The sequence below is a fragment of the Vidua macroura genome, chromosome 2, assembly GCF_024509145.1.
Source record: "Vidua macroura isolate BioBank_ID:100142 chromosome 2, ASM2450914v1, whole genome shotgun sequence".
In the NCBI taxonomy this organism is placed as follows: domain Eukaryota; kingdom Metazoa; phylum Chordata; class Aves; order Passeriformes; family Viduidae; genus Vidua; species Vidua macroura.
In genome coordinates, this window is record NC_071572.1 from 103,686,414 (window position 1) to 103,712,931 (window position 26,518).

Here is a 26,518-nt window from a genome sequence, read left to right on the forward strand (position 1 = left end):
TTTGGCAGAGCATGAGCTCTGTAGTAGTAGATTTTGGTATAAATGTAACTGATTTTTTCATATCTCTTCAGATTTTGTGGAGGAGATCATAGAGAGCTCCAACCTAACGGGTTGGAAGAGACCTTAAAGATTATCTAGTCCAACGCCTGATGATAAATGCAGGCAGAAAATATAGGGCTCTATTTCTATAACTGAGATGCTTAATTTTTAAATACTTGCAGATGGGAAGAGAACTGAGACTAATAAAAGGAAATAATATTATTCATGTAATCCATCACTGTTACTCTTTTTTATTTCCTACAGATATTTGCTTCTGAAAAGTTGTACTTGGTGTAACATCTAAGGAATATTTGGCATCTCAATTTTTTTCGGTTTTCTTTTTCTCTTTTGTTATTCAAAAGATTCATATGGGAACTAAGGAGAAAACAGGACAATGTTTTTTGACATTTTTCATGAAATTACAGAATGGCTTGTTGCAGAATAATAGGGGTGAATATAAACAAAGTGACTGTACCAAGAAATCAATTATCACTCATTTTATAATGGAGAGGCAATAATACTACTTTAGGTGCACCTTTTAAAATCAAATATATATAAAAAAATGAAATATCTGACAATATAATTTTTTAGGTCTTTGTTGAGAGCTAATTTTACAGACATAATGGAAGCAATATTAAGAGTTTTACCATATTCATTGTTGCTGAAATTGTTTTGCATACAGTTATCATAGAAGTAATTGCTATGTTTATCATATTATTATTTAGAACTCCCATGCTATCTATATGGAATGTTATCTATAGATCTGTGTTTTGAAAATATGTCTTATCGTGTCTTGTCTGAAAAATGAAAATTAGCCATTAATAATTTTTTTCATGCTGTGTAACTCAAGAATCAGGCAGTAGATGTTCTTTAAGAAAGTAAAATAAAGAAATCTGTAATATACAACAAAGTATAGAAAATATTGCATATTGTTTTATATCAAGACTCTGCTACATGAATTCCTAGTGACAAACATTTTCTTATATAAAAAAGACGAATTTTTAATACTACTGGTCTGCAGTATGTATTAATGTAATCACTGTTTTGATTACATTTAATTCACAATGATAGTGAAAATAAATTTAGATTTGTGTAGAAGGTAAATTTTGGTTTAAAGTGAGGGCAATCAGTAGTAGCTTTACAGGTGAGAGATGCCTCCATAAACTTACTGAAAAAATATTTTGAAATAAACAGTGTATATCAGTAATGAGAAAAATACTTCTTGTGTATGTCATCTTAAATTAAAAATATCAAAACAACATACCATAGAAAAAAACCCCAAACTAGAAGAAAATAAACTTTCTTCAGTTTGGAAGGTCTTTGATAAAAGTCACTAACTGCAAAGGTTGCAAATAAAGTGACTATATTACACTTTGTCTAACATACTGAATTGACATCATGATACAATGCAAGGAAACTATGCACTTTGGATTATTCTTCTTTCTCTCCTAAGAGAAATTAAAAAAAGGCTTATTTCTTCTAGCATTCTTGTATATTTGCAGTAATTCTATCAGTCACGATGTCTGTGGCTATGTTGTGCAATATTTTTCATTCTTCCCCTGATCCAGTTTGTAAACATTGCATTTCTTTGTCTCTATAAAATGACTCAGAGATAGAGAGGGGAGGATATATTCTTTTAAATTTAGTTTCAAATAAGCATAACAAATTAATAGTATGGTCTAGAAACAGTGAAGTTGTAATGCCATTAAATTTCAAATCAAATGACAATTTACAGTACATAGATGATTTCTATTTCATTCAGTATGGTTCTGGAAGGTGTTGATCATTCTTAACATTTTCTTTATGGTGACTATGGTGTTAGAAGTATTCTCACAATTCTCTAGGAAATTATCTTTGCAGCACCAAATTATTATGCTCTTAATAATGAACTAACTGCTGTTTGTAAAGTGCTTTGCATTTCCCGATTTAGTTCATTTTTGTGAAAGTGTTATATTGAAGATATTGTGCAATATATTTATTTATTTAAACAGACAAATACAAACTGGATTTGTTTACATTTCATTTCTTTGTGTATTTTCAAAATGCAATGATAAGGAAACTCATGAGGTTTACTAAAGCATTTTATGTATTAATTTTTTTTTTTTTCTTGATTTTTGTTGGATATTTACATCACTAGAATCTCTTTTGTGTGGGTTGCTATGAAAACATCAAAGAAATTTTAATTGAAAAGAAAAATTCCTAAATAAATTGGGAGGAGCAGTACACATCGAGGGTTTTGCCAATGGTTTTAGAGAGAAAATTTTCTTTCCAGTATTGCACTGCAAGACAATAGCCATCACATCCTAATCAGAGGCAAGTGTCATTTTGGAATGACACTTAGTGTTCATTAGGAAAAATAATATATCATCAGGACACATCTGAAAATATGAATTTAATAAAAGTAAGAAAAATCAACAGTATATATATGTGGTTGTTTTCCATCTCATTCCCTTTTTCATAGTACACCTAAATGTGATGGTCAGATGTTGTGTCATTTAATGCTTAAACACTTCTGGTGTTTTAAATTAAGAACACTTTCTGCTTGCCCTGGGGTTTTCTTGGCATTTCCTGTTTATCTAACAGTCACTCAAGAATAAAATTCTTTTCCTCCAAGCTTATTTCCAACTTCCTAGTAAAATACTCAATTCCTAAATTTGTCTATCCCAGAAAGACAAATTTGAAAATGATGTTTTATTGCTTCTTGAACAGGTCTGTTGCCTGGAGAATGAGATTTTACTCTTCTTATGACCTGGAAATTAAAGAACTGCATGCATGTTTGTATGCAGTTCCTTTTTTCCTTCAGGTTTGAAACATAAATCTCTCCCAGTTTCTATAGAAGTTCAAACTCACAGTAAAATAGATCACATTGTGGAGTTGTGTTTTTAGGTTCCACTGTATGTATGTTCAAGACGATTTATCCCTCTGTACCCCCCTTGTGCCTTTTTGGTTCATCCCAGGTTTTCCCATCAGCACCTGTGTGTCCATCAGTCCCAAAAACCCTGACTCAGGCCCCTGACCCCACCCAGGTGACTTGTCCATCCTTCCCCTTTGTCTGGAAGCTTCTGCCGGGGTCGCTGGGTGACCCGACAATGGCCTGGGGTCCCTCCCCTCCTCCCTGCTAAGTGGATACCCCGTCTGTCCTTCCCTCGGAGGGCCACTCCCATGTCTTCTCCCATTGCCTGATCGGGTTCCCGCCCACCGTATATCAGGGCCTGCTCGAGGCCCAGCGCTCACTCTCTTCTGGAACCTCTTTGAGTCCTGTTGGGCTCTGGGGCTCTCCTCGGAGTCACAATAAATCCTGGACCTACCCCCAGAAGAGTGTCGCCTCCTTCCTTGCCGGTGGGATCAGCCATGTTCTCGGACCCACAAAGGCACTCTCTAAAGCCCAGCAGGGTTCAGCAGGAAGTGCCTCTCGCTGCCCTTATCGCCCCGAAAAGAGCTAGCTGGGGCTAGCAAGGGATCTGCTCTTGCGAAGTTGGGATGAGACGCGGCATCACATGAAATGAGAAACTATTTTGAAGTTCCTAGTTAGTTCCTAGTGTTACTAGTACCTCTTTTGCCCAAGTTGATAAATTAGGTATAAATAATGCTCTATCACTAATTTTTAAACCTGATCCTTTTATGAAGATATGGAAGTCTTTTCCTCCAGGTTCACTAGTCAAGCAGTCTGAAAAAAGTTAACTTCAGTATTCATTAGGCGATCAGTTTAAAAAGTTGTCTTAAAGACAATATTTTCAAATCTCAAATAATTTTTATACTTTCATCCCAGCTCATAGTATAGTATTCTTCCTGTGCACTGAAGATACATAGTATGAACATTGTTTTAATGCTAAGTGGTTCTAACTTCCTTGCAAAAAAAAGATCAGGCATATTATCATACCCACCAACACTATCATGACTTTTTTCCTGATTTTAAGTAGCAAGTACTCCACCCTCAACCCCCAAATACAATGATTAAATTAAATGATTGTAAGCGTGATCTTATGCAAACTATTCTGGAGTTGCATTCCATTATTATATTTAAATAGAGTGCAAAAATATAATAAATTATTAATTGCATTTGAGTTTGTATATGTATCTATAGCATCACTATTATATCTCAAATGACAGCAATGGCAACTTAGTCAGGTAATAAAGAAAATTGCTCTTTGTAAGTCCTAAAAAAAACCATAAATCACTTCTCAGAAGTTTATTTCAAATAATTTGACTGATTTAATTAACCCCAGAGTAAACACGTTAATTAGGGCCTAGTGAAAGAAAAATTGGGACATTCTGGGATAATGAAAAAGTGGTAAAGAGTGACTGAATTATCTTTAATCTCATTTTTCAAGGGAATCATAATGAATAAGTCTTGCATTTATAATTTTTTAAAAATACTTTAAAGTAGCTGTCACTACCAATAGAAATATCCATCTGGGTGATAATTTTGCCTCTCTTTCTCCCCACCAGCCTCTCAAAATCCAGACCAAAAAAAAGACATAATGATTGACCAGTAATAATACAGAAGTCATGCCATAAAATATCAATTAGTGGAATAGGCTTTGTTCTTCAAAAGCTCTTCCCACCCTGCTACATGACATTAATCAATACATTTTAGAAACTCAGGAGAATACAGACAAAATTACTGATGGTCTCACATGTACCCAGCATGGGTAAACCTCCACTCTCTAGCAATGAATTAAAGATTTTTTATCTTAACTTGTAGGGAGTAGAAATTATGAAGGAAAAGGTTTCAGGTCAGAACCCCGCATGTCATTGTCATTATCATCCCTCTTCACTCCACCACCAGAATAATTAATAATTCTTTTACCTTAACTGGAAGCTAACATTTCATAAGTACGTTCCTACTTTGTCTGAAGCTCAAATACCTTGCAGAGGACAGCTGTTTTGGTTTTCATGGAAATCAAGTTGAAAATACTCACAATGAACCTCTTTATTTTTAAGATGTCCAAAATACTCTGTGTATGGACCCAAGATGAAGAAGAATTTATTGATGAAAAATTAACTCTCTGGAATATTAAATGAAGGATTATTCATATATTCAGAAGTATTACATCTGCTGACCTAGATCGTCATATAAGAAAAAAGCATAACCTTTATGTAATGCTGATTTACTATTATTAATCACCTACAGCATTTTAGTTTCTTTGATCCTTTTTTCAACATAATTACAAGGAAAAAATTACCTCATGACAATATATGTTTTATTATTTTTTTTCAGTACAAAACTGAAGGCATGGTAACAGAAAATTTGGAGAAAACTTTCCTTTCTCTCCATGTGGTAATTGCCATTTCTGTATGATTTCTTTGAAGATAAATATATTTTTCTTACAACAAAACTTCTAGCTGATCTCTGTGGCAAGAGATCCTCCATTGCCTGCATGGAGGTGTCATTTACTGCATATAGGGAAACAATAACATATTTTCAAATTGTCAGCTGAATTAACAACTGAAGGAAGTCCAAAGTTAATTTGGCATCTATAACTTTTCCTATGTTTTTGTTTTCTATGAGATTCAGGTTTTAAATTGTAGATTCAAAAGTACTAGAGTGGTGTGATTTGTTTTGTTGTTGCGCGTGTCCGACCAACAGTGATATCTGACCCTGACCAGCAGAGGAGCAGCCAGAGACAGGCTGACAACAACACCCCGAGGGATCTGCAGGGCACACAGGGAAATTCTCTGGTCCCAGGAGTTCAGTGATGGTGTGGTTGTGTGGTGCAGGAAACAAAAAAAAGACTGGTACAGCTGAAGTGCTAAAACAGAAGATCTTTATTAAATTAACAAAAGGGCACAAATGAGGGTGCAAAACAAAACATAAAAAGGCTGCTTCAGAAAACCGCAAAGTGGGGCTGACACACATATATATATTCTCTCATGGAATGTTCCAGAAGCCTTCTGGCCAATCACAGGCAGTTGATCTGCATGGCCATTTCCAATTGGTCTCAGAGTCCTTTGCGAGTCCTTTGCTCCTCACCATAAGCTGCCTGGATGTCATTAGTTTTGGCTTCTTGTTTCTTGAGGGCCAACGTTGGTTGTCTGTGGTGTGGCTGTGCAGCCAGTCCCTGGCCTGTTCCTCCAGGACAAACTCCAACATGGTTTAATTTAATTTACTGCCTTTTTGTGTCAAGGAAAATCTAAAGCAAACAAACCAAATCTACACCAACTGAATAAAAGCTAAATAACTGGTGAGATGGAGAAATAATTAATTAGGTTTTTGGTTCCAGATAAATTTGAATAAAAACAAAAATACAAGGAGAAAAAAAAAAGAGGGAATTAATATAAGGTGAAGTACCTGGTCATTTAAAGGAAAGTTAGAATAGAGCTTCAGGATTTTTTTTGTCAAGTTTAACTTCTGGAGTGTAAAATAAATTTAATCTCAAGGTTTCAGACAATGTTGAACTAACTAGGAACTGAGCAACAAAGCAATTTAGGAAAATGCCTTAGAAACCAATTTTTAAAACATCTGCTAAGGTGATTTTTTTGAAGGAAGAAGACTTTGTTAGAAACATTAAAAAGTTAAAAATTGAATTTAAAAAGTGTCAGGTTTATCAACTTGTTTCATGGAGAAGCACCTTAATTTGTAATTTTCAAGTATTCATGAGTACTCATACTTTACAAAGTAAGAGAGAGATAACAGAGCAAGTTGTTTAACTTAAAGGGTGAAATTCATCCTGTGCACGGATATAGCATAGAAAGTACGTTAAACGTGAATTTTTATATAAGCACGGGCTCTTAAAAGACCTTGGTGGAGCTTGTGTCAACAGGTGAAATTTATGTCTGAAAAGAGTATTTTTTAGCACTGTTTATATGACCAGATCTGTATCTGAAATAATCATTCTGACATAGGTTATTAATTTTTCAAAACATATACATATATATGTGGCCAAAAGATGAAGGAGAGCAAATTGAAATTCTTAACTGGATGTTGTTGTTGAATTTTACTACAAAGAGATCCAAATGTTGCAAAGGTTTTGGTGTTCTTCTTGTCAAGTTACATTTTATTTGGCTTGACTTCCTTCTTCATAATGAAAAGAAAATTCAATCACAACTACCTTGTATCTTTCATTGACGTAAAAAAAAAATGAAACCTGTAGTTTGTTTAAGAGCACACATGCTTTAGATAGAGTTGCTGTATGAAAATGCAAGAAAGAGTATATTGGATGCAAGTATCCTATAAACTGTAAGTAAATATTTTTTCTTTTACTGCTACGCTACTTAGTGCAAGGTTGTATAGATGTCGCAGGTTTTTCTTACTGAAATACTTCTGAAAGCAGGTATGAGTCAATGTGGGTCTGAAGAGCAAACTAAATCAACAAGGATTACTTTGTTTGAAAATCTATTGAATTCAGAGAAAAAGTGTGCATTGTGATAGTGGTAGAAGGATGTTTTGCAGGGAGGTAGAAAAATAAGAGACTATTGTCCTCATTATTTGTTGACTTCATGAATGAACTGAACATATCAAAGAGTCATAGAATTGCCTGTATTGGAAGGAACCTCAAAGATGATTTAATTCCAACCCCCTGCCATGGGCAGGGACACATCCCACTACACCAGATTGCTCAGAGCTTCATCCAACATCACCTAGAACACTTCCAGGGAGAGAACATCCACAACTTCTCTGGCCAACTTGTGTCAGTGCCTCACCACCCTCATAGTAAAGAATTTTATCCTAATATCTAATCTAAATGTGCCCTCTTTCAGTTTGAAGCCATTCCTCCTTATCCTAACATGACCTATTTTAGTTTGAAGACATTGACCTGTCACTGTGTGCTTTTGGTAAATACAATATATACAATGATATAAAAGAATAATATATCAAATATATAAAATACCTACCAATATATAATATGCTATCATAGTATACTATAATAATAAATATATTCTAAATATCTAACTGATTTTATCAAAGCATCTCAAGGATCTGTGACTTCATAAGTTTTAGACTTTCATACCATCTTTCAGTGCAATTTCTTACTGTATACAGGATCCAGCTTCAGCTCCTATTTTGATAATAAGCCGCTAGTATTCTATCCCCTACCAGAAACAAAATAAACTAAATCAAAACACACACACAAAAATAAATCATCAAAACAACCAACCCAAAACCTTAAGGCACCACTCTATGAAGTCCTTGGGAAACAATGTTCAGGTTTGCAAGGATAAGCATTCAAAAACCAGCAAGCATCAGCTCTTATTGAATGATTTGTACATTTTTTAGCTAGTAATTTTTTACAGGAATGCCTGCATACTATTTCTGGATTTAAAAAGCTCTCTACAGGATAGTGACTTGTTATTTTCAAATGAGTTGTTACTTATGTGATTTTTTTTTTTCCTCAGAATTGTTTTAATTGGTATTAATCCTATGATTAATACATGTATTCCCATAATAGGAAAAATAGTATTGATTTTTTTGAACAAATGTGAAGCACAGCTTAAGGTCAGAAACTATCATTTTATTGGCATGATCATTTTAAATGGCTGGATATCTTGAACAGCTAAGTATTTTATAGCAGATGCTCAGAATACAAAAATGTTGTGTTAGTGGATTGCTCAAAAAATCTGAAAAGCAGGCTCTGTCCTATATCAATTTGGGAAATCAGGGAAAACATGTTAGAATGGGTGATTCTAGAATGATTCTTTGTTTTATCTCATGAGGGGTTATCATCCTTAAAGACTCATATAAACCAACTATACTGTGGAAGCACCTAGAATTCAAACAGTGATGGGACATCTTTCCATTGTTCTCTGCTTAATGCTTTGTCAGTCTTGTCATCCCCTTTCCCTTTTCCACTTTTTTTAAGCCTTTTTATATGACTCTCCATTGAAAGGAATGCTTTTTTTGCTGTCTGATCCAGGGAGTATTAAGAATTCAGATAGTTTCCTCACTACATTTTAAAATAATCCACTGTGAAAAACTCATGCTTTATAAAATGATGCTGGGAATTACTTTAAATTTATTATAGTTTTTTAAGGATATATGTTTATCACAGAAATAAAATGGAGAAAAGATTAATACTGCTCTGAAGAACTAAATGTAATTTTTGTTGTTTCTGTCAATCTATATCCTTGTCTACTTTCCAAATAATTTCCTGCTTCAAAGTGGGGTGGATTTTTTTTTTTTTTTTTTTTGTCAAATCCATATATTACTCTTTAGGGTTGTGTTTCAAGAAAAAAAAAAAAAAAAAAAAAGACATGAAATTTAATGTATTCCTAAATGGGAGAAGGGAAGAGAGTAGTGCTGTGCAAGAGATACACCCTGAATTTGGTTCTGTGTAAACTATAAAACAAGAAAAACATGTAAACAATTGCTTCATTATATCAGGATTTATATTGTCTGGAAATGCCATGTCAGGAATTCTTTATCTTTGTCAAAATGATTTTGTCCCAAGATGAGAACCAGAATACCAACCACCTCAAGGGTGTCTATGGCTGTTCTGGATCCTCTCACACCCCTCCCGGGAAACCTGCATGCTCGATTCTCTCTCTGAAAAGCCAATAAACCACCACATACAGCATAGGGAACACACAGGAAGAATTAGAGAACTGAATGTCAGAGGGCTGTTATGTCATTGGAATTTAAGAGATATATTGGGACAGCTTGCATGACTGGAATGCTCTCATGGATGGCTAATGTGCCTTTTAGGAAAGAAGGCCAGCAAGGTGAGGTTGTGCAGGTGTCTTTTATGTGAGAAAACAAACAGCATGTATTGACCTCTGCCTAGAGGTAGATGAAGAACAAGTCAAGAACTTATGGGTAAGAATTCAGGGGCAGGCAAGCATGGTTAACACTGTTGTGTGTGTATACTACAGGCCAGCTGATCAGAAAGAGGAAGTCCTCTACAAAGAGCTGGAAGTAGCCTCATGATCACAGGCCCTGGTTCTCATTGCAGACTTCACCCTCTCTGCAACCTGCTGGAAAGGCAGCATGGCAAGAAGGCACATGCAGTGCATTGAGGATCACTTTTAGACACAGGTGGTGGAGGTCCAAGAAGAGGTCTGCTGCTGGACCTGTATGAACAGAGAAACAAGGACTGGTTGGAGATGTGGAGCTTGGGAGCAACCTTGGCTGCAGTGACCATGAGATGGTTGAGATTAGGATCCTGCATGAAGGAAGCAGGGCAATAAGTAGGAATAAACCCCTGGACTTCAAGGCTAACACCGGCCTCTTCAAAGACCTCCATGGAGGAATCTCCTGGGTTAGGGAATTCAGTCATTCAGTCAGAATATTCAGTCATTACTTCCTCCAAGCTGAAGATCACTGCATTGCTATGAGAATGTAATAAAGCCAAGGGGGCAGGAGACCCACATGAGAGATAAAAGAGCTGCTGACAAAACTCAGACAGAAGAAGGAAGTTTATGGAAGATGGAAAAAAGGACAGGCCACAAAGGAGAAATATAAGAATATTGTCATGTCATACAGGGATGAGACAAGGAAGGCTAAGGTGCACTTTAAATTGCATCTGATAAGGGATGACAAGGACAATATCCCAACAGAGCAGCTTCTTCAAGTACACCAGTGGCAAAAGGGATATCAGGGAAAAAGTGGGGCATCTCCTAAATGAGGTGCCCTGGTGATAGAGCATACAGACAAGGTGGATGATTTCTTTCCTTCAGTCTTTACTGCTGAAGGTTTGTGGTTTGGCACTGGCCCAATGCCATGCACCCATGAAAGTCACTTGCCTACCCAGTTACCAAACCAATACAACTGCTAAGGCCAGTCCTCAGGAATCCCATACCTGGGGGTGAAGATCTCACTCTTCCCTTGTCTCGAGAAATTACAGCTTTCCCTTCATTGACGAGGATTGGGTTAAAGATCATTTGGGCAATCTTGACATCCACAAATCCATGGGCCCTGATGGGATGTGCCCAAGAATGCTGAGGGAGCTGGCAGATACTATTGCTAAGCCACTCTCCATCATCTTTGAAAGGTCAAGGAGACCAGGAGATGTGCCTGAAGACTGGAGAAATGCCAGTCACTCCAGCCTTCAAAAAGGGCAAGAAGGAGGACCCAGGGAACTACAAGCCAGTCAGTTACACCTTAGTCCCTGGGAAGCTGATGGAACAGTTCATCCTGGATGTCATATCTAAGCATGTGGAAGAAAATAAGTTTGTCAGGGGTAGTCAATATGGATTCACCGATACTTGACCAATCCAATTGCCTCTGTTGTGGCAGGACTGGCTAGGCAGAGGAAAACAGTGGATATTGTCTCTTGACTTCATCAAGTGCTTTGACACTGTCTCCCATAACATCCTCATAGGAAAGCTCAGGAAGTGTGGATTGGATGAGTGGAGAGGGAAGTGATTGGGAACTGTCTGGATGTCAGAACTCAGGGAAAGAACTATGATCAGCAACACCATCTGGTTGGAGGCCTGTAGCCAGTGGCGTTCCCCAAAGGCCAGTACTGGGACCAGTCTTCTTCAATTTGTTTGTCCATGATCTGGTTGAAGGGACAAAATTTGATGAGGATACACAACTGGGAGGAGCAGCAGATACACCAGAAGACTGTGCTGCCATTCAGCCACACTGGGCCAGGCTGGAGAAGGGAGCAGGGAGGAACCTAATGGAGTTCAACAAAGGCAAGTGGAGGGTCCTGCACCTGGGGAGGAACAACCCCAGGCATCAGCATAGGCTGGGGACTGACCTGCTGGAGAGCAGCTCTGGGGAGAAGCTCCTGGAGGACTTGGTAGACAAGTTATCTGTGAGCCAGCAGTGCCCTTGCAGCCAGGAAGGCCAATGGGGTGATCCTGCCCCTCAGCCCTGCTGGGGCACATCTGAAGTGCTGCATACTCCTTAGGACAAGAAAGACAAGGTGATGGTTGAGTGGAAGCCATGAAGAAGATAAGGGATCTGGAGCATCTCTCTTATGAGGACAGACTGAAGAAGCTGAGCCTGTTTAGCCTGAAGAAGAGACACCTGGGAGGGGTTCTTATCAGTGCATACAAATATCTTAAAGGCTCGTGTCAAGAGGAGCTAGATTCTCCAATGGTGCCCAGCATCAAGAAAAGGGGCAATGGGCACTGAAACACTGACACTTCCAGCTGAATATAATGAAAACATCTTTACTCTGAGGGTGACAGAGCACTGGAAACAAGTTGTTAAGTGAGGTTGTGGAGTGTCCCTCACTAAAGATATTCCAAACCTGCCTGGATATGATCCTTTGCAACCTTCTCAAGGTGACCCTATTCATAGGTCCCTTTGAACTCCAACCATTCTGTGATTCTGCAATAACATTAGAAAATGGATAGTTCTTATCTTAATTGGATGTTCAGTACAAATGAATTTGTATAACTCCAATATTAAGAATTAACACTCAGCTAAATAAAATTCATGCCACTAATCCATATTTTCAAACCTCATTTAATCAGACCATAATACCTATGTCAGGTAAATGAAATACAAAAATGTTATAAAACTCTGTTTTAGAAGGATGCAACAAGCAGATACAGTCTGTCTCTTTCATTATATGTAATTAATAATTCCTCAAGTAATTATTTTGCTTTTGCAAGACTATATGCCAAGTAAGTACTACATATAAAAAAAGATGAAAGAATCTTACTGTAGCTAATTTATTTCACTTCTACCCAAGTCTTGAGAAATATTATGTAAAATTGGCATCCAGTCTACTTGATGATGAGAAAAAAAATCTCAATTAATTCTGAATTTATGAAATCCTATGGGCTATAAATGATGTTTTACCATTAGTTTAGTGTATGCTCCAGGATTCATGGTATTTTGAAGAGGACTGATTAAGGATGTCGTTAGTAAATCCACAAAGAACAGGACACACAGCATTTAAACATTACCCTATCATCTGTGCAACAAATGTTCAGCATCATTATGTTTCCACAATATCAATTTGCTATTGCTCTGTGGGGTAAGCAATCAATACAGGCAGGGAATGCTTTTTATATCCTTAGAAAGAGAGTACAGTTTAGCCTGTTTCAGCCTTTGCAAAATCAATAGGCATGTCTCTTTATATGGCAGATAATTAGTCTCAGTTGCAGATAAGACTGACAAGGTATGGGCTATAATTAACACAGGAAAGATTTACACAATGTTCATGCCTTTGTTTATAAAATGTCATTCAACTTTTTACTGAGCCTTAAACATAAATATTGTTTATATCCCTAAAGTACAAGGATCAGCCTAGAATTTTAATTGTTTCACAACAAATAATAGCCTCTAAAAGTGATGCTGTAAGAATGTTTAGTGGAATACTCAAAGTATACTTAATACTGATCTGAATCTGGGTATTGAGAATAACTTTATATTCAAAATACATAATAAATAGACTTCAAATCACACTCTGACCTCAGTCAAAGTGCATACAAATGGCTCTTGCCATCAGAAACAGGTAATTTTCTCATTCACACTGGCAATTTGTCCTTACTATTTGTCTTGGGGATGTGTGGGAATGCCTAAAATCAGGGTTTTGGGCAAGTTGCAAAAGGCAGGCCTCAGAGACAGCAGAACTGCGATTAGAGATAAGCAGTAGACATGAGATTTGTCAGCAGAAAAATTATACAAGAAGTAGAAAGTAAGGACAAATAGAACAATGGTCAGTGTATTAACGCTTGGCTAGAGTAACTCCCTAAGTTACAGAAAAGTATATCTAGCATGATATTAGGAAGTTCTAAGCTTAATAATGGAGCTTTGTGTATTGTATCTTAAGGCTTACAAGCAGGTATTGTATTCAAAATAAGCAAGCATTGTTTTAACCAGAGGTATGTGTGCTTATAGTGGTTGGATAGGACTGCTGTCAATATGCTTTTGCTTTGTGTGATTGGTCAAAAAACTTTTAAAGTGAGTTGTGACATTAAGTTCTTTGTCTGCCGCCTGGGATGTGAGCTGCTGGCATCTTCCCATTGTCATAACCATGTAATGAGACTGATGCTGGAAAATAAATAGCTTGAGACATGTTCCTTAGCAGTCCTGGCCTGTTCGTGATTTGTACATAGTCCTCCAGCCGGCAATAGGGATGGGGTATTTTGGTTTTGTTTTTTGTTTTGTTTTGGTTTTGTTTTTTATCCCATACCTTTTTTGGTTATTTTGTTTGGTGTCTTGGGGGGGTTGCTGCCCTGTCCCCCACTTAGAGGAGTATTGTGATGGGTGAGAGCCAGCCCGGGATTTCCTGTGAGAGTTGTGGGGGTGAGGGGGGTTGCATCCTCCTGAGTGGGAGATTCAGCTTGAGGGCCACACAATGTGGTGTCTCTGACCAGAGATACTGTTGTCTTGTGGGTTTTGCCTTTTTATTTTTGTTTCTTCTCCTTCTGCACCATAACTTGGCTTACTGGCTTGCTTCTCTGCTTATCTGCTGCTTGGGAACTCAAATCCAGTGTGTGCTACACAGAGACCCGGGACTGGGAGCACCCCATCCGCTGCTGGGGGCTGCCCCTCCCTGCACACTCTGTCCTCAGGATCAGCCTTTCACTCTTTTTTCCTGTTTTTTTTAAATGCTATTCAGTATTAACTATTTGGGATGACATTCACTGATTATTAGTTCTCTTTTGAGGTTTAGCCACAGTAAAACTAAGGCTCATTAGAGGCTAACATTTAGACCCATTAGCTTATGAGTCCCCGTGTATCATGAACTCATGAACTGGAGTCTTTTGCCTTGATGGTGTCTCAGTTTGCATTCTGATCCAGTAGGTGATGCATTCAGAGACATAAAGGGATAAAGTTCTCACAAACCCACTTCCTTACAGCTACAGACAGAGCACTGGTTCCCTCCAAAACTTGAAGTAGTCATAATTTGTTAAAATATCTTTAATTCCTTAATTTTTTTCTGTAAAATAATAAACCAGTGGCTTCAAGCCCCTAGGAAATAAAAAATACAGAGGGAGCCCTCTACTTTAATGGTACAGAACTAGTTGATTCTGTACCAGTTTCAATGACATTTCACATTTCCTCCAGAAGCAATGTAGGAGAATGCTCCTTACTGGCTTTTAGCATGTGGCCTGAAACATCAAGAGTCACAGAAGATTTAAAACATACTAATAGGTATAATCTATTGACCTCTAGTGATAACCTAAATATTAAACTGTTCTGACAAATATTTCAAAGATGTGTCTAATCAATCAAGCAGCTTTGCTTTGCAATATATTTCTTTTTTTTCTGCTTTCTGTGGACAGTGGCTATTTCCACATGTACTTCTGTCACACTGCTGGATCTGTGAGGTCTTCAAACCAGAGTCCACAACCATTCCATTGAGACTGGGTGTTCACCTCCCTTGCAAATATTTATATCTATCTATCTATCTATCTATCTATCTATCTATCTATCTATCTAATCTATTATTATTATTGTTATTATTTTTATTATGAGCAATGGGTTCAGTAAGAGAGGATATCCCTTGCTTGTAAGAGCCATAGAAGTGGTTACCTTGTGCCTTAAGGAAAAGGGGATTTATGTGTCTATTCCAAGGAAAAAATGAGGATGATAACCCACTTGGGAACAAATTAACATACCTCAAGACCTTTTGATGATCTCTGCCTGTGTCTCTCTGTAAAGCATGGTCTTATTACTTGCATACTTCGTAATTCAAATGAAAGTTGAGAATAAAACACAGAAAAATGAAAACTTCAGATCCCAGTATAGAGATGGATTCATAACATGATTATACTATGATCTTCAGGCCAAGTTATGATATACTGTCAATAGATTAAAAATATATATTTAAATATATATTAATATGTAAATATTAAATATTTTAATAATATATATTTAAAGATATAATATACTAAAAATATTTTAAACATAAAATATTTCAAAGTTTTCTAATTAGATGTGTTTGTTTTCTTTGTTTTTTGGGTTTTTTTTTTCATATCCCAAAGAAAAAATGGTTAAGATAATGCCTTAATCTATATAAATATATAGACCCCATCTCATGATATAGAGAGAAAATGAAATACAGCTCCAGGTCAGGAGATCTCTTACAATTCCTGATTCTTAAGTTATAGTTTTGGCTTTTTTTGTACCTTCAAGTACAGCCAATAGGTTGTTCTGTCAGTAAGGATGAGTCAGTCACAGAATCATAGGTTGGAAAAGTCCTTTGAGACCACTGAGTCGAAATGTAAACCCAGCACTGTGAAGTCTACCACTAAACTATGTCCCTAAGAATCCTGTCCACAGGTCTTTTAAATACCTCCAGGGATGGCAACCCAACCTCTTTCCATGCTGTTCCAGTGCTTGATAAAGATTTTCATGACAAATTTTTTTCTTAATACCCAATCTAAATCCCCTGGTGTAATTTGAAGGCATTTCTTCTTGTCCTTTCACTTGGGAGAATGGAAAATCCCTCAATTCACCTTAACTTCCCTTCAGATTGTTCTGCAGAACAAGAAGCTTCCCCCAGGCTTCCTCTTTTTATCCAGGATAAACTTCTGAAACTCTCTCATCAGACTTGTGCTCCACACCCTTACCCAGTTCTGTTTCTTTCTCTGGATACACTCTAGCCCCTCAGTGCCTTTGTTCCAGTGAGGGGCCCAGAACTGGACACAGGATTTGAGGTGTGGCCTCATTGGTGCCCTGTACAAGGGGACAATCACTGTCCTGGTCCTGCTGCCACACTATCACTGGTACGCGCCAGGTGCCATTGGCCTTATTGGTCACCTGGGCTCATGTTCAGCTGTTGTTGACCAGCTCCTCCCTTTTCCCCATGGCAGTTTTCCAGCCACTCTGCCTCAGCCTGTAGTGCTGCCTGGGGCTGTAGGCAGATTGTTGTGCTCACTCAAGTGCGGGACCCAGCACTTGGCTTTTATGGACCTCATAAAATTGGCCTCAACCCAATGATCCAGCCTGTCCAGATCTCTCTGTTGAGCCTTCTTTTCCTCCAGTCTATCAACATTCCTAGCCAACTTGGTGTTCTCTGCAAACTGACTGAGGGGTCACTCAATTCCTTTCTTGAGATAGTTGGTAACATTATTAAACAGGATCAGCCCCAAATACTGAGCCACTAGTGACCAGCCACAAACAGGATTTAGACCATTCACCATCACATTTTGGACTTGGCAATCCACACAGTTTTTTTACCCAACAAATAGTGCACTTGTCCAAGCCATGAATAGCCTGCTTCTCTAGGAGAACGCTGTGGAAAAGCAGTCAAAAAGAGAAAAGTGATTAAAGGCACATATCTTAAAATACTTTCAGACATGTAATAGTCCAGAACTCCTGTGTGAATGTATTTCCATCCCAATAAAACTGTCTATTTAATAAGATCAGTGCTTCTTAGCTAAAATCATTATAGACCGTTTTGTGCTGCCAAGGCAGCTCAGAGCTGTGTCAATCTGCAATGGAACCAGTCCCAAAATTTTTCCTAGTTTATTATTTGCTATTATAGCTTTTTCAACCTGCAATTGAATCAACCCCAATTCTTTTTCTCTATTTCATTATTTCCTGTTTTATAATTTTAAATAGTAACAGCTGTGCATGTCACTTGAGAACGGAATGAACAGGATCCAGTTTCATTTGCACTACTGGGTAAAAGAAAGCTGAATGGAATGGTAGGTATTAACTACTGTCTCCAGATTTTAGACTGCTCCTACTTGACACTTATGACCTAATTCCTTTATTGATGATACTAATTTAAAGTGAGTGACCAGGGATCTCACTGCTATCAGAACAGTTGCAAACAGTAATGCAATGTGCAGTTACTTAAGTGATTATTGCTATCCAAAAGCCAAGGAACCTACCACTCACTTTTAAACATCATCTGTCTTGATTTGTAGAGAGATAGTCTGCAAGTTTTAAATGTTTATCTACAGACTATTTTTAAGCTGTGCATTGATTAAAACAGAACTATGGATTCATTACAATACATGCTTATATCTGAAAATATATGTTATCATATTAATTCAGATATCTCTGTGTTGTCACTTTTAGGAAAACAATCTGAAATTGTATTCTGGAAATTTTGTAAGGTTGTGTTTTATCTTTTCCCTTAAAAAATAACCTCTGGAAGATGTGGCTTTCTCCTCTTTGGATTTATTCAATGCAGCATAATTTTGTATTTACAACTTGAATTAGATCCCAGCCATTGAATGATGGAATTGTTCAGATTGAAAGGGACCATAAAGATCATCCAGTTCTAAGCCCTCTGCAGTAGGCAGAAATACCTTCCCCTAGACCAGGTGGCTCAAAGCCCCGTCCAGCCTCGGCTTGAACACTTCCAGGGATGAATGCACAATGCTGTCTGTTTCCTGGTTCCATTGCCTCTTGATTATTACTGTTCTGCTGACTTCTGTACTGAACCTACTCTAAAATGCAGATGGAATGATTCAGCTATTTTCCAGATAGTTAAAAATGCAGATGAAATGATTCAGCTGCTTACCAGATAGTTAAAAATAGTCAAACCCATTTAAAAAAATAAGCAAAAAACCCCACCACCACCAACCAACAACAACAACAACAAAAATCCCAAAAACAAACCAGGAAGCCCCAAAGAAACAAACAAAATAACCTAACAAATAAAAAACCCACCAAACCAAGGTAAACAAAATCATAAGTGTTGACACATTTAATGTTCCATCTATCCAAGCATCCTTGTCTTCTGTGACTTCCCAGTGTTTTCAGGAAACAGCTAAAATACTTTACCATCTGCTTCTGAAATGCCTACAGTTCATCTTTCACACTTCTCTACTTTTCTATTGCTCAACCGATGTTTTCTTTTCTCTCCTTTTAACAAAGAGCTAGAGGTTAGACTGAAATGCACCTTATTTTTCATTGTGCTAATAGTCCAACCCACACACTGTCAAACAGCAAAGATGTACTGTGACAAATGTGTCCTTCCAAAATAGAACTGACCCTGAATACAGCTGCTAATTCCCTTTTTATATACTCAATAAGTCACAATGAAAAAATCAATCAAATGTCATCATTCCATCATAAAAAATTAGATACAATATATTTGAAGTCTCACGGAAAAAGGAGACTAAAGTTAAAATCACAAACTGTAGCTATAATTTATGGCTTAATTAAACTCTGCATTGATATCCTTATCTGACAACACCTTTTTTTCTCTTAAATTGTCTCAGTGGGAATGAATCACAAGGGGTATGTTTATCCAAATCTCAAGAGGCAGTATCAAATCAGATAGGAAATGGGAACAGATGTATTAAAGATTTCTAAAGTTTTCAGTTCCTTCTTGCTCTTTTCATCCTCTTTGCAAGATGACATCTATCTCAAAGTTGTAGAGAGTTTTCAGAAAATGTCATGCAAGAAGACAAACTATTGTTTATTTTTTTTCTTTAAAAGTAAAAATTTAATATAAATGTTTCCTCATATAACCTGGAATACATCCTTTTGATAGCAAAGTGTTTTTGCCTTACAGAAAGGAAGAGGCATCCTTATTACACAATAGTTTGACATGGAGGTTTGACACTGCAGCATTACTATATAGTAGCAGCTGGGTAAAATCATGAAGAGAAGGAAATTTCAATTTGCTATAAAACATAACTGAAGGATTGTGCATTTAACCTTGTTTTGGGTCACTGCAGAACATGTGAGAATTTACTGCATTATTCAAAACACATAAAGGGAGTGGCAGGGAATAAAATATTTCAGTTTAATTCCATAAAGAAAAACCCACAAGAGAAATGTGTTCATTAGAAAGAAGTGAAAAGTTTTTTTCAACTTTTGATATATGTAATGTAATTGCTTGCAGAAGTTTGCAAAAAGCATCCAAATGCCAACTCAACATTCCTTCAATGGGGAATAGAAAAAAAGGAAACAAAAGAAATTTTCATGAGAGACACCTCCCCAAAACACTTGCTTTTCTTGGCTGGTACTACATCTTATAAATTCATTGTGTTTCTTCATTGATATGCTGTTGCCAGTGTTTGAAATCTGGCAATTTTGTTTCCTTCATTTCTTTTTTCTCTCTGGTCTTCCAAGTAATTTTACCATTTTTTAAATTTTTTCTCCCTCAAAAGCATTTATGCCTAAATTCCCTCGTTCTTTTAAAATGTTTCACTACCTGCAAAATCCATCTGCTTCAGATGTTTTTGTACTACACTAGAGGGTGAGAATTAAAATAACTTAATGACTCACTGCCTGTAAAATTACTTTCATTTTATCATGAATTTTAGTTCAGTCCCACAGTGCAGATTGAGTGCAAGCTTTGTGTTTTGTGCTCTGAATTTGGGATCTTAACTAAATTAAAGGCACCTTCTTAGTCAGAAACTGTATATTAATCTGCAGAAAGATTAATTTTCAGAACATAATACAGTACTGATCACTTGGAAAATTCGTGCTTGGTAACTCCACGCCTGAAAAATAGATTCAAAATTAGTACAAGGCTTATAGAGCTTTTTGAACTAAATTATGGAAGTGGGGTATTGTGGGTAGGGGTGTATTGCTATTTCTTTTTCCCTACACTCAGTAAGAGATTTTTGGTTATTGCATTAGCAGACCTTAGGAATTGACATGTAATGATAAATGTAGGAGATACATAGATTTAGAAACAGACCAGAATAAAGCTTTAATTACATAAGTTTTGTCCATATTTAAATCAAGAAGGCATCAGCTGGACCAATGTATTTGAATAGAAGGAGACTGTTTACATACAAGCATCACATTTTGAAGTTATTCATGCTTTATCCTCCTTTTTAAGTTTTAAATTAAGCTGTATTAGAAAAATTGACTTCTTATATACAGAGTACTGAAGTGTTCCTTTCTAATTTTTGGGTTTACTTTTAGAGTATAAAGTATTTTCTTAAAATATGATCTATGTTGAAAGACAAGATAACCAGAGCCTCACAAATTACTGCTTTAGAAACTGAACAAGAGGGTATTATACCATGGATCAGTTTTTGCAATAGACTTCACAAAATTCCTCCTTGTTTTGTCCACCTCTTTTTGGCAAGATTATTTTAAATATCTTATTTATTAAACTACAAAGAATAAAAAAGAGCCCAAACCAACCAAACAAACAGAAACAAAACATCCACCCCAAACCCATATCTGTGGGTTTGCAAAGAAGTACCTGAATACATATATTATTTGGAATAAGATTTTTTTCCTCCCATACTCAAATTTCATTTCCTGATTAATTCTGCATGAAGTCAATCTATTCATTGCATGAATTGAAGATACTGCATAATAAGGCAATAATTGTGTTCAACTATAGATGTTCAGATGACAATTGTTTAATATTAAAGCACTGATTTTTATCTGACTTTGCAATAGGATATTTTTTGTTTCAATGTACTGTATCTAAAATAACCTTACTAGCCATTTTCCTCCAATCTTTTCAGTAAGATGAAGCCAGCTGTACTTTCTGATTTAATGATGCAGATATTTATGTGAATCATTAATAAAAATTGTCATTGTTGCAAAGTTTATTTTTCACCTGGCTTTAGCAAGAGGAGAAGCACCATTTTCTCAGCTCTTACAGTTTCAGCCAAACAGACTGATAAAAATGAAACTGCTCCTGTAAACATCCAAGCTTAAAACTTGATTGGGACAGAAAAGAAAAAAGGAAAATCCTGGCTCCCAAGCTCACCAAGTTGATAAATTCAACTAATTGACTTCTGTGTCTGTTGAAACTGCTATTTACAGTAGTTATGGCAAATTACAATAAGGATGGCTACAATCAGGATGTAGTAACTGAATTTGTATGGAAACCTGAAGGACAAGTAAGTAAAAGTCTGTGTAGCTACTGTAGCCTTTTATACTTTATGAATGTGTATTTATGACATTTAGATTATGTAAAGATTTTAGTCTCAACTTCAATTTGAAGAGAATCCTGATCATTTAGACATGAGTTTCCTTCTGATGAAGGCAGCTATACAGACTAATAAGAAAAGAAACTGGTGAATATAAGGATTTTCAAGGAGTCTTTTTTCTTACTATGTAGTATTAATAAATAGGGCAAATACCAAATGGAAAGAAGGAGAACATTTTTAGGATTGTGGAGGCAGGTCAAATCCTCTCCTCTGAAGAGTTTTGCTGAGAAAACTGGTATTCACTATTATACATAAACAAACAAACAAAAAAGCAAAACAATTGAAACAAAACAAAGTAATAACTTCCTGAATCAATATCTATAAGAAGATGTCTAGGTTTGAAAGACAGGTGTCTGCTAGGGAAAGCAGGAGCTTCCCTTGGAATGGAGAATGTAAAACCCCTCCCTTCAACTGAGTAGAATTTTGAAATTAAGGGGCTCTCAGGCAAAGATATGGGAATAGGAATAACAGTTCTTTACTAGTATGCATAATGAAGTAAACAACCACAACCATGGCATTAACAAAAAACAGAAGCCGGAACCCAGTGACAGCCTCTGTCGGCTGCAGCACTTTCCCCTTTGGTGCAGTTACGGTCATGGCCGGCAGGGGCGCTGCTGGCTCCCGGTGGGCAGGGCATGTGCGGTGATTCCCCCGCGGCTGCAGGGGGCGCTCCGGCGCGGGCTCGGGGAGCACGTGGCAATGGCGGCTCGGCCGAGACGGGAAGGGGTAGCCTGGGGCAGCCGATCCCAGTGCCCAGCAGGACTCCAAGGAAACACCAAGTTGGAACGGCAGGAATGAGCAAAGATGATGGGCTGGTGAATAAAACTCTGGAGCTGTGGCTGGAACTGCAGGACGTCTCGGCAGGCAGGGGGTGCGGGGCTCCAGTGCAGTGAAAGCTTGGAGCAGTGCTGAAGAGACAGAGGGGAGAGGGCGAGGCAGCGGCGGCCCGGCTCCCAGCAGGGTGGACAGGGGCAACCCAAGGTCCTGGGCATCCGAGCAGATGGGGACACATCCCTCTTTTAGTGAGGCAGGCGCCAATAAGATCCCAGTTCAGTGGCTGCTCCTACAAGCAAAGGCTAACCCCACGGCAAAAGAAACAGCTCTGGGCTGGGCTCTGGCAGCAGCAATGAACTTCCCTCCCACGTGGCGGCTCCAAACCGTTCTCCGCCGAAAACCAAGAGTGAGAGAGCCCACAGCTGCCCCAGTGTCCGTCCTTTACCTGCCACCAAACCTCGTAGTGTCTTCCCCCTCAGAGAGAAACTCCCAGAGGAAAAAAAAAAAAAAAAAGAAGTGTAGCCAGATGCTATGCTCATCTTCCCACCTTGGTCACTTTTGTTTTTCTTAAGCATCCATAAGTACACAGTAGTTAGTTTCCTAGCAACCTATGGGAAAAATTCTATAAGTAAAAAAGAAATAAACCCAACCCCCTAGAGAAGAGAAGATTCCATTATTAGTGCAATATTTTGAAGACCTAGAGCTCTCAGTTAAGATATATGTTCTAAGAAAGTATTCTGGTAAGGACGTTAGTAGGAGGGAGGGCAGAAATTATGAGAGCAGTCACATCATAAAGAAGTACAATTTTTAACATCAGTACCTAGAAAACACACCTGTTAGAAGAACCTTCAAATGTTTTTATTTCACAAGCATCATCAGAAGCTTACAAGAAGGTCAATGGTAATCCTAAACAGATGTGGAAATCAAATTTTTTTACTCTGTGTGACTTGAGATTTGTCAAGTTATTTTCCTTACGTTTTTACTATTTTATTATTAATAGACCTATTCAATCAGTCTGGAAAGATTTGGGAATTTCTCTTGCTGATTTTATTCAGCTGGCATTTTTTCATGTTGTTGCTATTGTTTTCTTAACATTTTTCATTTTTCTGAAACTCTTTGAGATGCTATTCACAGGGAATTCCTGAATTCTGCTCTAGTCAGTGATATTTAAACATGGTCACCAGCACCCACTATGCTGTTAATATTCACTTCCTTCATTCCAATGTCTCATTTACAATGTTTTCAATTCTTCTTCAGATTGTTATACTTTCTGCATCTGTGCTGAATAGTTACAGAGATAAAACCTTGGCATACGTTTCTCTTGATGTTACAGTCTTCAGCAGCTTCACAATCTGTTTCTATTGCTACTTTCTCCCCAAGTACTCATTTTTTTCATTAGCTGCATATTTCATGTCACCATTAAGCATTCAAAAATATGTATTAATCTGACATATTGGGTTTCATCAAGTCTTTTCAAAATCAACAAAACATTAATGAGCTTTTCTTTGAACTTCTGGTGTGTACATTTTTCATGCCTAATTCTATGTGTAATCCAAACATACATCTTAATGCTTCTCTCACAGTCTTGATAAATACATTTGGAGTTTTAACCATCCTTTTTTTTTAAGTAAATTTTATATTTCAAAGGTTTTCTTAGTCTTTAGTTGAGGAATAAAAACCAATTATTTGAATAAGTTTGTATATTTATCTTTCAAAGTTTACTCTGAAGGAGTGAAATTTTTCAAATTTTTAACAGCCCCGATGTTGCAGTTCATGATTATTTTACTAAGTTCTATTAGGTTGATTGTTAAAGTGGTATGTTCAGTTATCCCCCATGTTCTCCCTAAGTTGGTTTCTCCTTAGTTGTACCCTCCTACCCAAGTGTCCCTCTAAGAATCTCCTCCCTTCCTTCCAGACTCTTCCCTGCCTGTCAAGGCAACCCGGCCCCTTTGCTCTGTCTGTTGACCTAAACTCTACCCATTGTTCTAGAAAGTTCCCTGTCCCTCACCTCCAGGACCAATCCCAGATCAAACCCTTTCTCCTCCCCTTACCCTGGCTTGTGGCATCCCTGAAAACCACACCCTAAGAGTTGCACCCCCTGTTTATGAATCTTTAAAAATCCTTGCACAGTTGTACTTGGGGCTCTGCTTGCCTGTGTTCCCTTTGGCTCTCCTCTCCCGTGTACCCCCCCCCCCACCTCACCTCACCCAATAAACCTGCTGGACTTCACACTGCAAGAGAGCCTCTCCTGCCTCCTTAATCCAATCCTCATCACATCTCCAGGGGTCTCCAGTGCTGGGCATTTGGCTCAGAGGTTCTGGCTCAGGAAATTCCCTAACCTGGTTGGTTTCCCACTCTTGCCATTGTCCCCAGACCATTTTGGAGCTAGCCTGGGCTCCGGAGGACAGTGGCATTCTTTTTTGCTTGGTAGCATCCAGCTTCTGCCTAGATGCCATTTTGTAAGTACGAGAGTTTCACATCTGTACCTTTTTCTTCAGATTGATAAGAATAAAAAAAATCATTCAGATATTGGCTATTAATTTAATAGCTCTTCATTTCAGAAGTCGTGTGGGCATAGAACCCCCATTTATGTCATTAAAGGATGAGTTACAACAAAATATTTTAATATTTTTTATTTTACTCTCCCCTTGTGCCTAGGCTGCTGTTAGATGGTACAAAGTACTGATAATTGATTACAGTCAGTGTGGACATCAAGACTACAGGCAGCTTGAGGGTCAAAGTCACCTTCTGACATCGATCTCTCCAAATAATGGGCACTACTTTTCTGGACAAAATGAGCTTGATGAGTATGATGGTACTTCACTTTAAATTGATGCATGCTGGATTATCTACTTTAAATGAAATTATCTGATGTCAGAGTCTCTCTGTCTCATGACATTAAATTATCATTGTGGTCATTGCTTTATACAGCTTGTGAAACAGAGTGGTTTGGGTCATGCTCTCAGGTTCCTGGAGGTATTTGTTAGAGGAGCTACAGTTTATTAGGCTATCTGAAAGAACAGGTATTTTTGGAATGAGCAGTCTTCTGGGACTCAAAACTTATAGTGAGTTTTCACGTTTCACTTTTCCAGTATTGTGAGAGACTGAAATGGTTCATTCTTTAGAAATTGTTATGAAGGAGTTTTGCCCGTTGCAGGAAAATCTGTATAAAGAAGCTACAACACAGAAGCTCATCACTCCTTGCAAATTCCTGACTGGAACCTTGGACTGTGAGTTAACACACATAGATAAGATAAAGGGGACACTATTGTTCAGTCATCTGAGGCAGAGAGAGAAGAATGCATCTGCAAGAAAGCCAAGCCCAGCTGCACCAAGAATCATCTCTGGCTAGGTTTGGGTTGGCAGAGACCACAGCCCACAGAGGCCAGGTTTACACAGACTCCCCCCTACCAAGGGGTGAGGAGGAGGTTTCAGATGTGTGGCGTAACCTCTGATCAGAGGCAGTGAACACCCATACTCCCTTACACAAACCAGCCCAGCTGTGAAACCCCCAATCCCAGGAAGGCCACATCCACGGGACATACACGTGAAAGGCAGCTGAGAGGGTGTCACAATCCATCAATAGCGCTCCCCAGACTAATTTCTGAGCCCTTGCACCACAGGACTGCATGCGATACAAAGAGATGCAACAGATCTAGAGTCTGCTGCAAGAGACTGTGTCAAATTGCACCCTTGCCCTGGTGGGGTGGGAGGAGTACCTGGGCATTCTCACCTGGCCTGAGCATAAATTAATCCATTAGATTTTATGTTTCCTGAAGAAAAAGAACCCTCACCACCAAGAAGGCCAGCTGGAGAGGATCAACAGGACACCATCAGGATCCAGGGAGTGGTGGTACTTTCTTTAATCTGTCTAGATTTCTGTCCCACCACCACTTTTCTATTCTCTCTCTCTCTCTCTCTCTCTCTCTCTTTCATATTTACTATCAAATAAAATCCATACTATTGACTTTGGCATACAGTC